This window comes from Anomaloglossus baeobatrachus, chromosome 8, assembly GCF_048569485.1.
Source record: "Anomaloglossus baeobatrachus isolate aAnoBae1 chromosome 8, aAnoBae1.hap1, whole genome shotgun sequence".
Taxonomy (NCBI): Eukaryota; Metazoa; Chordata; class Amphibia; order Anura; family Aromobatidae; genus Anomaloglossus; species Anomaloglossus baeobatrachus.
The window spans coordinates 76,242,075-76,254,419 of record NC_134360.1 but is presented as its reverse complement, the minus strand read 5'-3'; the positions used below and the strand labels follow the sequence as shown (position 1 = coordinate 76,254,419).

Below are 12,345 nucleotides of genomic sequence, written 5' to 3'. Positions count from 1 at the left end.
AGAGCTGATGTACCTACAACAAATAAATCACTGTTATTTCACTATACTTTGCACCAAAAGCCAAAGTGTGCTCTGCTGCACTGGCAATTCCAGCTCTACTGACCGCACGTCCACCTGTCAGTCCTATATTTCTATAGTGCATTAATACTTCTGATAATACAACTCCTTCTACATATACTGTACATGTATAGTGTAACATCTCTTATTAAAGTGTGTGTTTTAAAGTGTATTCTACGATGCAATATATGAGTAGAATGTGAGACATTTTCTACTATACAGTATAACATAACATTACATGACATTATAATTTACAGATATAAGTATTGTTCATTCCTAGGAGCAGGGAGCAGGTATATACTTTATAGAGATGCTTACTTAAGCAGATAACATACAGATTCATAGTCAATATACAGCATATATCGCTCTTCTTGATACTGTGCTAATATATCTGTATATCAGTGCGGCATATCCTCATGATGTGCAGATGTTTGCTCCTGGATAATGTGATTTTTGCATGTAATACATGAAAACGAACCTGTGTGGACGAATTTCCGACTCTCTAGTGGCCATCAAGCCATATGCATTGTGGCTCGTGAACGTTCCCTTCTTCGTAATGTGCATATAGCAGATTTTCCCCTTCTTACCTTCTGTCTAAGCTGCTGTACTTGTTTCATCTTCCTCTTTCTCTAGTGAGCATTCTCTTCTGCTCCCTCCTCCTCTCACATTCTTTCCATCCCTCCCTCTTTCCGAGTCCCTTTCTCGTCTCTTCTTTTTCACACAATCTGTCTTAATGTATTCAGACTGTCTACTTCAATCACCATGTCTCCATTGTATAACTATTTGTATTATAGCCTTTGTGATGTTACATACAGTAGATTAGATCTTGGCCATGGTTATCCTCACGTAATTATGTTTGGAGCGTTTAAATTTGCATTTTCTTGGTCTTGTTTAATTGACGTCAATAAGCAATTAAAATTTCCCCTTCTCTCCTCCGGTCTTTTGTGTCCCACACCTGGTTGTCTTTTCTCCATTCAAGCCTTCAAGGTAAAACATACTGAGAACAAGGAAAGTTAATCCTATGGAAAGATTGGAGCCATGTTGGATGCCAACTCATGGGTTGGCTGATGACTAACCATCTTCCAGAGTCTGTAAGGCTAAACTTAAGGGGACATTACATGCAGCGATATCGCTTGCGAGCGTACCCGCCCTCGTTGTTTGTGCATCACGGGCATATCGCTGCCCGTGGCGCACAATATAGTTAGGAGTCGTCACACGGACTTACCTGCGTAGCGACATCGCTGTGGCCAGCGAGTCGATTCCTTTCTAAGGGGGCGGTTTGTGCGGTGTCACAGCGGGGTAACTAAGCGGCCGCCCAATAGAAGCGGAGGGGTGGAGATGAGCGGCCGTAACATCCCGCCCACGTCCGTCCTCCCTCATTGCCAGCGGCTGCAGGTAAGCTGTAGTTCATAATTTCCGAGCTGTCACACATAGCGATGTGTGCTGCCTCGGGAACGACGAACAACCTGCGTCCTCAACAATCAGCGATTTTTTGAAAATGAACGACGGATGATTTGGTGAGTATTTTCCATCGTTAACGGCTGCTCGTTGGTGTCACATGCAATGACGTCGCTAACTTTGCCGGATGTGCGTCACGGAATCCGTGACCCCGGTGATATATCGTTAGATACGACGTTGCTTGTAACGGGGCTTTTACATTAGTGCTCTACAATCACCATTTCTTCAGGGAGATATGTTCAGATACAGAAAAACAGTTGTGATCCATGGCCTTTTCTGTGTCCATCCAGCTTAATAAAGCAAATGGAGTCCAAAAAATGAAACTTTGGACTGTGCCTGGTCTCCTTTCTGGATGTGGTAGACTATGCTATTGTGTCCTTCCCAAAAAATCAGCCCGCCAGAAAGGAGGTCAGATGGAGTTTCATCTGTTTGTCTAATGAAAGGAAATAGGTATGCGAAGGAGTATGTCTCAATATCGGCATCAGATGTTAACACAAAACCCCTGAAAGAATGATCAATGCTGAGCATTAAAGGAGTATTCCCTTCGCCAAGATCCTGGCTCAATATGTAGTAGGTGTAATAATAATATTAGCAAATACCTCCAATTAGAAATGTAATATAGTTCTCCTGTTTCACTATGTCGCTTACCTCACTTGCAGGGCATTGTAGGACCTTATGTATCCATGGTTACGACCAGTAGCAATTAAAGTGTTAATCCCATCTTCAAGATCCTATCCTAATATGTAGTAGGTGTAATAATAATAATAGCAAATATCTTTAATTATAAATGTAGTATAGTTCTCCTGATTCATTTTGTCACTTACATTATGTGCAGGGCATTGCAGGACCTTAGATATCCATGGTTACGACAACTAGCTATTAAAGGGTTATTCCCATCTCCAAGATCTTATCCTAAGGGGTACTTTGCACGTTGCGACATCGCTACTGCGATATCGCCGAGGTCAAATCGAAAGTGACGCACATCTAGAGCCAGTAACGACGTCGCAACGTGTAAAGCCTAGATGCGCCGATAAACAATCGCAAAAGCGTTGTAAATCGGTGATCTGTGTAGTTCGGACTTTTCCATAATGTCGCACCAATAGGAGATACGATGTTGTTCCTCGTTCCTGTGGCAGCACACATCGCTGTGTGTGAAGACGCAGGAGCGAGGAACATCTCCTTACCTACCTCCACCGCCAATGCGGGATGTTTACGTCCTGCTCATCTCCGCCCCTCCGCTTCTATTGGACGGCTGCCGTGTGACGTCGCTGTGACGCTGCACGACCCGCCCCCTTTGGAAGGAGGCGGGTCGCCGGCCAGAGCGACGTCGCAGGGCAGGTAAGTCCGTGTGAAGCTGCCGTAGCGATAATGTTCACTACGGCAGCTATCACAAGATATCGCATCTGCAACGGGGGCGAGTACTATCGCGCTCGGCATCGCTAGCATCGGCTAGCGATGTCGCAGCGTGCAAAGTACCCCTAAGGCTTGTTTCACACATCAGTGAAAAACACAGACATTTTTAACTGAAGTGATAAAAACACATATGTCCCTCCGTGTGCCGTGAATCACGGCACACGTGTGTTCTACATGTGCAATCCTTGATCTGTGATCCGTGATAGCACATGGAGATGAACTCACCTGTCCCCGCGCCTGCTGTCTGTGGTGCTGAAGTCTCCCAGACAGGGTCGGACTGGGGTGGCTGGGGCCCACCAGGGGAATTGGACAGCTACCTGCAAGTATCTACATTAGCCACAAACCCCGTTATAGTGGTGCACTGACTGTAAAGCACAGGCGGCTCCTGCACATCTCCTGTGCACCATAACTGATGTACAATTACAGTAGTTTGCAGTAGAGGGTCTTTGGTGACAAGTTATGACCGATCCACAGGTTAGGTTGGTGATAACTTATTGATTGGTCGAACCAGACCAGTGGAAACCGCACCAATCGGAAGATTGGGAACTTTTATCCCTGACATGGCCCTTCTATCCCCATTATATAATGCAGCGGCAGCTAGGATGTGTGACCGCAGCTCCACTCATCTTCTTTGGGGCGGTCAGAAAACGCCAAGTACAGCACACTTGTAACTGCTGGAGATGGGAAAAAAGGGCGCAATAGGGTTTTACCCGGTATGATGGTTGGTAATGCAGAGAAAAGGTACACTCACCTGGTTTGGTCGTGCCAGTCACAACCCCTTATACACGTGTGTGAGTGTCCGCGTGCTTCAGCAGCGGCCCCGTGGATAACGTGGTTTAGTATAGATCACAGAGGGAAGCGGGTTTATGCCGCGATAAAAAACACTGATGCCGGTATATTAAAAATGTATTTTTTATTTCACAATCCTATGCGTTTCAGAGACATTGCCCGTCTCCTTCGTCAGGAAAAATAAATCATGCAAGTACTACTGGCCTGGTTCCTTATAAAGGAATCCATACTGCCACATTTACAGCTATGATCTCATCCACCCATATGGTTCAGAGTGGTGATGTGGCGCCCCTGACCTGGTCAGGCACCACTGAGTACTGCACCCATGCTGGGTACAGTACAATACAGGTAATCCAGAAGGCTGACCGAGGTGTGACTACACAGGCGCATAGTGATCAGGTCTCACACATGTACCTATGAGAGGACCCCTGGGGATCCCAGGAGGGGGAAAAGCCTTCACCTCCACTGGAATAGTGGAGGGGGCCAAAAGCCTCCATCTCCTCTCAAGGGGTGTGGTAAGAGAGCCTGGTTGCTAGGTGGCGTAGGCAGGCACAAAAGGGAAAAGAGAAGGAGGAGTAAACAGTCTGCAGCAGAGTGTGGAGGAGTGAGGAGCATGAAGTGGAGCTCAGACAGGAGGAGAAGTGCAGGTCCCTCAAGTGAGCCGGTTCAGAGCAGAGTCCAGGGAGCTCCGAGGAGAGCTGACCCCTTCCCCTGGGCTGCTGTAGTCTGACAGCGTCCGCGCAGTGGCTACCGACAGGAGGAGAAGTGAAGGTCCCAGATGTGAGCCGGTTCAGTAAGAGTCCAGGGAGCTCCGAGGACAGCTGACCCCTTCCCCTGGGCTGCTGTAGTCTGACAGCGTCCGCGCAGTGGCTACCGACGGGGGAGAACGGTCAACTAGGAGTGCTACCCGAAACCCATCTCAGCTAGAGAGAGAGCACGGAGTGGGAAGTAAGGAGACTGCTAGGGAGTACCAGGCCCAAACGGGCGGCAGATCCCGAAGCGGAGATAGATCCAGCTTTCTTTTGCTAAACCTGCCGGTGTGGGGCTCTCAAAGCCCACGCCACAACACCACAACAGCCGCAGCCACGTAGCCACAGTTAGGGCCCATAGCTCACAGGAGGCAAGCAGCTGGAGTGATCTGGCCCAGGCAACAAGCAAACGGCAAACGAAGGGGAGTGAGGCTTCAGCAACTTCCCTGGGTGACCCCCATAGGGACTAAAAGTCGGGGTTACCCCAAACCACCAAGGGCTAAGGAAGGCGAGTTGGTAGTCACCATCAGAAGTCAGCCTGAAGGATACCTGGTTCCCGCCTGGTTCATCCCAGCTACGCCCGGGTTACTCACCCTGCCACCTGAAGTGAGTAAAAACCCTGAAAGACATCCTGCCTGTGTGGAGTTATTCTGCGCCTTGTGGTTCTACGCACCTACACAGGGCCCTGGGGCTTGCCTCACTCTCAGGAGGCTATTCCAACTAACTGCACTCACCATCAGCCCCAGGCGTCCCTCAACCTGCAGTGGCGGTCCCCACTGACCGCAATACTGAGAGTGGCGTCACGACAATAGAAGATTCCCTACCTGTGACGAGATCCAGCCGAGTGGAGTCCCTGAAGGTAATGCACCGACACTACACACCTGTGGGGCTTCACATCTGGCGTCACGAACAGGATAAGGACTAGACCTGTTCAGACAGGTGACCATGTGCCTGGGCGGTCCGCTTGAAAAATTGGAAGCGCCGCCATATTGCCACCATGAAAAGCGCGCTGAAAAACAACAGCAGCCCGCGCTGGGAGAAGTTACCGCCCACGAAGAGGTGTGGCTACCCAGAGATCCCCTGCAGAGTTCTGACCTCGCTTGTGAAGAGAGCGGAAGCGTCCAGAGACGTCGGGACAGAAAGGGAGCCAGAAGCCTGCTGCTGGGAGAGGAGCTGCTGAAAGAGGCAGAGCGGAAACTGAACAGCTTGCTACTAGAGGCAACGATGAGTCCACTGCTGGGAAATCGTACAGAAGAGGGCGCAGAAGAAATGGCGTCTGACCGCAGAAACCCAGAACCGGGCTCCGCTGCCTGGTGGTATCGGGAGCTGGCCCAGTTCTGCGACCGACTGGAGACCCGGGTCGTGGAGCAGATCAGAGAAGAACGCATGGAACTTCTGGAGATGGCTGCCGCGGTTCAGGCCTATGAAGGGAGAGCCGCGCGCCGAGCGCCAGACCGAGTGGCAACGACTCAGACCCCGATGCTGCCACCGATGGGTGAGTCCAGTATTACCCCTGCCGGCCCGGATGCCCCGACCCCTGCTGCCACGCCCGCGGTCCCTGAAGAGGCGCCCGGCGCGGCGACGCTGAGCCAGGCCGCAGCCACGCCAGGTGCAGCCCGCCAAGCTCAGGCCGCCGCAGCGATGCCCTGCTCGGCCCACCAAGACCCGGTCCCTGCAGCGACGCCCAGTCCGGCCCGCAGAGAACCGGCTGCCACCGCGACCCTCATCCGCGCCGCAGGCGTAACGCTGACCCAGGCCGCCGCCCTGCTAGGCCCGGCCCGCCAAGACCCTACCGCAGCCGCAACGCTCGTCCGCGCCGCAAGTGAGGTGCTGAACCAGGCCGCAGCCACGTCCGGTGCGGCCCGCCAAGCTCCGATCGCTGCAGCGACGCCCAGCCCAGCCTGCAAAGACCCCATCGCAGCTGCGACGCCGATCCAAGCTGCGCCAGAAGTGCCCATCCAGGCCGCCGCCATACAGGGCGCGGCCCGCCAAGACCAGGCCGCCGCCATACAGGGCGCGGCCCGCCAAGACCAGGCCGCCGCCATGCCAGGCGCGGCCCGCCAAGAGATTGCATCACCATTTTCCCCGGCCTGCAAGGCCAGAGCAGACACCGCTCCCCAGTCCAAAGAGGCACCTGCTGGAAAGCCCACGCTGGGGGAGGACCCCGCATACTGGCAGCTGAAGGCTGACATGGAGGCCAAGTTTCCACAATGGATGGTGGACCGGTACATGCTACCCCCGCATACCCCCAAGAGGATTCCGGCAACCCCTGCAGTAACCACGCCAAAGAGTCCCCCGCCTGAGCTTGCTGAAGAAAGCCCATCCCCAGCACTGCCACCAAAGGAGTGCTCAGAAGAACTAAGGGGGAGGGGAGGCCAGGAAGCTGAGAAGCTGACTCCAGAGCCATCCACACTGGATCCATACCCAGAGCCGGAGATGTTGCCATATTCCCGCTGGGATGAGGAAGACCTAACACCCTCTGCTGAAGAAGATCTGCCCCAAAGCCTCACCTGGGAGCTTGTAAGCTGTACCTCGCAGAATCCAGCCCGCAAGACACGGCGCCGTAGCAGAACCCAGTTGTCACCTGCCCCGCCATCTCCAGAACAGAAAGATGAAATAACGGCCAGAGACCTAGAGGAGAAACGGTTCCTGAGAAGAGCCAAAGCCCAGGTCAGAGGACCCCTTTGTAGAGGAATTGTGGAAGACTTTAGCCTGAAGTCAGGATACGGATTCATCGTTGCACCTGGTATAAAGGAAGGTATCTTCGTCAATAGAAGAGACGTTAGGGCTCATTTGCCCAGAGGACATCCTGGAAGAAACTTAAAGATGGGAGATTCAGTGCAATTTACAATGCATCAAGGAGAAAGAGGGTGGTATGCGCTCGATGTAGCACCATGTACCAGCAAACCCCACAGCCATCCCATGCTACAAGATAAAGAAACAGATGAAGACAGAGAAAGAAAAGACAAGGAACCTACTGATGAGACTACCACGGATGATGAAAGAGAGCGAGAAAGCAGCAGGTGCCGCAGCCCTACAGGCCCAAGCCCTGGTGAGGAGGAATCCATGTAAATAACATAAGAAATACAGCAAGTTACCAGTTTGAAGTTTTTGCAACGTTTTAAAGTTTAAGTATGTGCCCACATAAACTAATGTGAGAAATGAACCTTAAGGCTATGAACTGGCTATAGCCACAAACTCTCGCAGTGTAAATAGTTACACCAGAGGGCACCACCACCACCAGAGTCAGCCTGTTTAGGGGCTTGGCTCGTCTGCAACCAGGGGGCACGTCCGTATATAGGGCCTTGGCTCACCTGCAACCAGAGAGCATGCCTGTTTATGGGGCCTGGCTCTCCACCACAAAGAGGGTACCTGGTCAGCACCAACTGTGAAAGCCGCCTCTACATCCTGCCAGAAGAGGCTGAAGGCGCGGATCCACCAGGCCAGGTATACCCTGAAACCACCAGCCCATGAAAGCCGCCTCTACATCCTGCCAGAAGTGGCTGAAGGCGCGGCCAACGTGAGAGGGTTTTGGGTGGGTTAACGGACTTGTGGGTGGAGGGTGGTGATGTATGGTACCTGGTGCTTTAAAAATGTTTTACATGTTTTAATGTTTTATGCATTTTAAAAATGTTGTCTTGCAGCCCGAGGACGTGCTGGTGATAACTAAGGGGGAATGTGGCGCCCCTGACCTGGTCAGGAACCACTGAGTACTGCACCCATGCTGGGGACAGTACAATACAGGTAATCCAGAAGGCTGACCGAGGTGTGACTACACAGGCGCATAGTGATCAGGTCTCACACATGTACCTATGAGAGGACCCCTGGGGATCCCAGGAGGGGGAAAAGCCTTCACCTCCACTGGAATAGTGGAGGGGGCCAAAAGCCTCCATCTCCTCTCAAGGGGTGTGGTAAGAGAGCCTGGTTGCTAGGTGGCGTAGGCAGGCACAAAAGGGAAAAGAGAAGGAGGAGTAAACAGTCTGCAGCAGAGTGTGGAGGAGTGAGGAGCATGAAGTGGAGCTCAGACAGGAGGAGAAGTGCAGGTCCCTCAAGTGAGCCGGTTCAGAGCAGAGTCCAGGGAGCTCCGAGGAGAGCTGACCCCTTCCCCTGGGCTGCTGTAGTCTGACAGCGTCCGCGCAGTGGCTACCGACAGGAGGAGAAGTGAAGGTCCCAGATGTGAGCCGGTTCAGTGCAGAGTCCAGGGAGCTCCGAGGAGAGCTGACCCCTTCCCCTGGGCTGCTGTAGTCTGACAGCGTCCGCGCAGTGGCTACCGACGGGGGAGAACGGTCAACTAGGAGTGCTACCCGAAACCCATCTCAGCTAGAGAGAGAGCACGGAGTGGGAAGTAAGGAGACTGCTAGGGAGTACCAGGCCCAAACGGGCGGCAGATCCCGAAGCGGAGATAGATCCAGCTTTCTTTTGCTAAACCTGCCGGTGTGGGGCTCTCAAAGCCCACGCCACAACACCACAACAGCCGCAGCCACGTAGCCACAGTTAGGGCCCATAGCTCACAGGAGGCAAGCAGCTGGAGTGATCTGGCCCAGGCAACAAGCAAACGGCAAACGAAGGGGAGTGAGGCTTCAGCAACTTCCCTGGGTGACCCCCATAGGGACTAAAAGTCGGGGTTACCCCAAACCACCAAGGGCTAAGGAAGGCGAGTTGGTAGTCACCATCAGAAGTCAGCCTGAAGGATACCTGGTTCCCACCTGGTTCATCCCAGCTACGCCCGGGTTACTCACCCTGCCACCTGAAGTGAGTAAAAACCCTGAAAGACATCCTGCCTGGAGTTATTCTGCGCCTTGTGGTTCTACGCACCTACACAGGGCCCTGGGGCTTGCCTCACTCTCAGGAGGCTATTCCAACTAACTGCACTCACCATCAGCCCCAGGCGTCCCTCAACCTGCAGTGGCGGTCCCCACTGACCGCAATACTGAGAGTGGCGTCACGACAATAGAAGATTCCCTACCTGTGACGAGATCCAGCCGAGTGGAGTCCCTGAAGGTAATGCACCGACACTACACACCTGTGGGGCTTCACAGTGACTCATAGACACATGGAAAGATACAACGTCATCGAAGAAAAAAAGGAAAGAAGAAGACTTTACAACACTGCATATGAAGGAAATTCCAAACATTGAAACCATAAAGGAATATATAAATAAACAGATTAAGTGTTATGCATTTGATTTTTGGAACAAACCTTGTTTTAAATATTTGCATGAGCAACAGAAGAAAAAAAGGTGAGGGGGGGGGGGGGGGGGAAGGGGGACATTTGTATGCGAACCCATGAAGTTTGGGCTGGGATAGAGAAAGTCGCATTTATCCATTACTCTGTTCGGGTAGTTTGTACTGTCGTTGTTTCAAATGGACTCAGAGTGAATATTTGCCACTGCTGAAAAGGAAAATACTATATGGGGTGACAGGATCTAGAAAAAGCTAGGATTGTGAAATAAAAAATAAATTTTTAATATGCCGGCATCAGTGGTTTTTAGCGCGGCATAAACCCGCTTCCCTCTGTGATCTATACTAAACTAAGTACAGCACACGGCAGCCACTGAGGGAATGAATGGATCAGGGGTTGAGTCGGACACAAGCTCCACTGTAATGGGAATAAAAGTTGCACATTTTGCCGATCAGTGCTGGTGTGACGCCCTGGCCTAGCCAGGTAGTCACAGACACAACACCACACACCCCTTCCCCGGACAGGTGACAACAGTCACACTAAAATCCTTGTTGCCACACTCCAGGGTCTGATGTCCAGACCAGGTGGGGCGGAGCCAGGCAGTTGACTCCGCCCACCGAGGAGTTCACAGGCCTGGAGGCGGGAAAGCACAAACAGTCAGTCAGTGAGTGAGTGGAGTGGAGCTCAGGAGTGAGGAGGGAAGGTCAAGGGCAGACCTGGGACCAGGCTTGCCACGGACTGTTTAGGTGTCTGGGTTGGAGCCCAGGCACCTCCAGCAAGGTCGCCAGACGGTGGTGGCCGTCTGCAGGAGTTGGTGTACGGTCAGTGGAACTGTAGGAACGGGGTCGGGCGGTGGCCCGCAGGTACCGAACCGGGGAGCCGATTGGAGCCAAGCACCAGGCAGGGTACTCAGACCCCGACTAGGCTAGAAGCCGCCCTGATAGTCAAATTTACTGATTGCGGTTTGGACCTCAGGGGTTCATTCCCACCCAAGTCCCGATTGACGGCAACAGCCTAACCATCCCGGATAAGTGCCACCGCCAAAGGCAAGGGATCCAAAGGGCCAGCACCTGCGGGCAAACGGGCTCCTACGACACTTACACGCCGGGGAGTGGACTACCAGTGTCCAGGCACAGGAGTTATTCACAACATAACATCAGTGCGAGGGGAAAGACAGCCGCCCCCAACCCGTCCAGGGAGAACACCGCAGCCGGCTGTGGGCCCCGTCCATTCTACCGTTTGGTTTACCAGAGACTCCGTTATCTTGTGTCAGAGTGAGTACATCAGTGCCATCAGGCACCGCACCGCGCTACACCGCGACCCTGCGCCCTGCACCCCGGTCCTCAACATCCCGCGGGCCCCCCGGGACCATCGCCCCCTGCTCACGGAGGGGTTGACACCGAGCTGCATAACACCGTCCCCGGGAGGCCTAGTCAACGGCAGCGGTGGTGTCCACCATACAATCACCACAACCTGTGGGTGGCGTCATGAACTTTACCAATTCCACCAAACAATCACCCAAACCCCTGCGTGCACCGCCACTGCTCCTTTCAGAGCGACGTGACCCCTGGGTCTGTGAGAGGCTCGAACCACCACCCGCAGTACACGAGCATGGATCCGAGCGGCTCGGCGGCCGCAGCCGAGGCTGCGGGGCGGTACACTGGTCCCAGTATTCAGACCCCACTGATGAATAAGTTATCACTATCCTTAGGCCATGTTCACACGTTCAGTATTTGGGCAGTATGTTATTTGTAGCCAAAACCAGGAGTGGGTGAAAAATGCAGCAGTGGTGCCCGTATTTCTATTATACTTTTTCTCTGATTTTACCATTCCTGGTTTTGGCTTCAAATACTGAAGTAAAAAACCTCACCAAATACACGTGGCCTTAGTAGAGGTGATTATTTGTTTTCAACGGAGAACCTCTGTAAGTGCATATTTGCTGCAGTGCAATAGTCACAGGACAGGGAGGGGTTAAACATTCAAATATTTAAACTACTGGTGTACCACCCCCGTGCCAACGGCCAAGCCGCTCGGATCCAGAACCACGGTGGCTCGAGAGATCTCCGGACCCGGGGGTTCGCGTGGACACTCGAGTTTGAAAAGGGGAATATGTACAGGGGAGTTAGAAGTTCATGACACCACCCACTGTGCGTTGTAAGGTGGAATACCACCACTGCTGTTGGGTAAGGGGGAGCCCGGTGGCGATGGTATGGCAGCAAGGTGTTTAACACTAGAAGTCCCAGAAATTTCGAGCTCCCCCCTGAAGTCCCGAAAGAGGGTTAAATGACCCTTAGTCCAAACTGAATAGAACTAAGGGTACCCACACATCAGCGTTTTTCTGCCGCACTCGCAGATCCGGCATAAGGGCAGTACAGTACTTTACAGTTCACTGGCAAGCTCCGGGCACATAGGTTCATGTGACCGGAGCATGTGACAGCATGTGACCGGGGCTTACCGCACTCTCTGTGAACTGTAAAGTACTGTACTGCCCTTATGCCGGATCTGCGAGTGCGGCAGAAAAACGCAGATGTGTGGGTACCCTAACTAGAAACTAAATGGCTAAACTCAATGGAAAACAACAACCTCCTGTGGTGCGACAGTAATGGCCTTAATTACAGAACAAAAGACGGTAATTATAGGATGTTAGCTAACATCCTTCAGGTCATTTGACCCGTCTCTGGGTTCCAAAGGTAGAAAT

General features: G+C 52.5%; 1 protein-coding gene across 2 annotated transcripts in view; it reads right to left on the bottom strand.

The window, feature by feature from the left end:
- Positions 1-719, bottom strand: part of GALR3 (galanin receptor 3) — an 84,964-nt gene extending 84,245 nt beyond the window's left edge. The window contains exon 1 of one of the 2 annotated variants that reach the window (XM_075321802.1): positions 645-719. The gene's annotated coding sequence lies outside the window, so the exon portion shown is untranslated. The other variant, XM_075321803.1, reaches the window with a different exon arrangement.
- Positions 720-12,345: the final 11,626 nt, after the last annotated feature.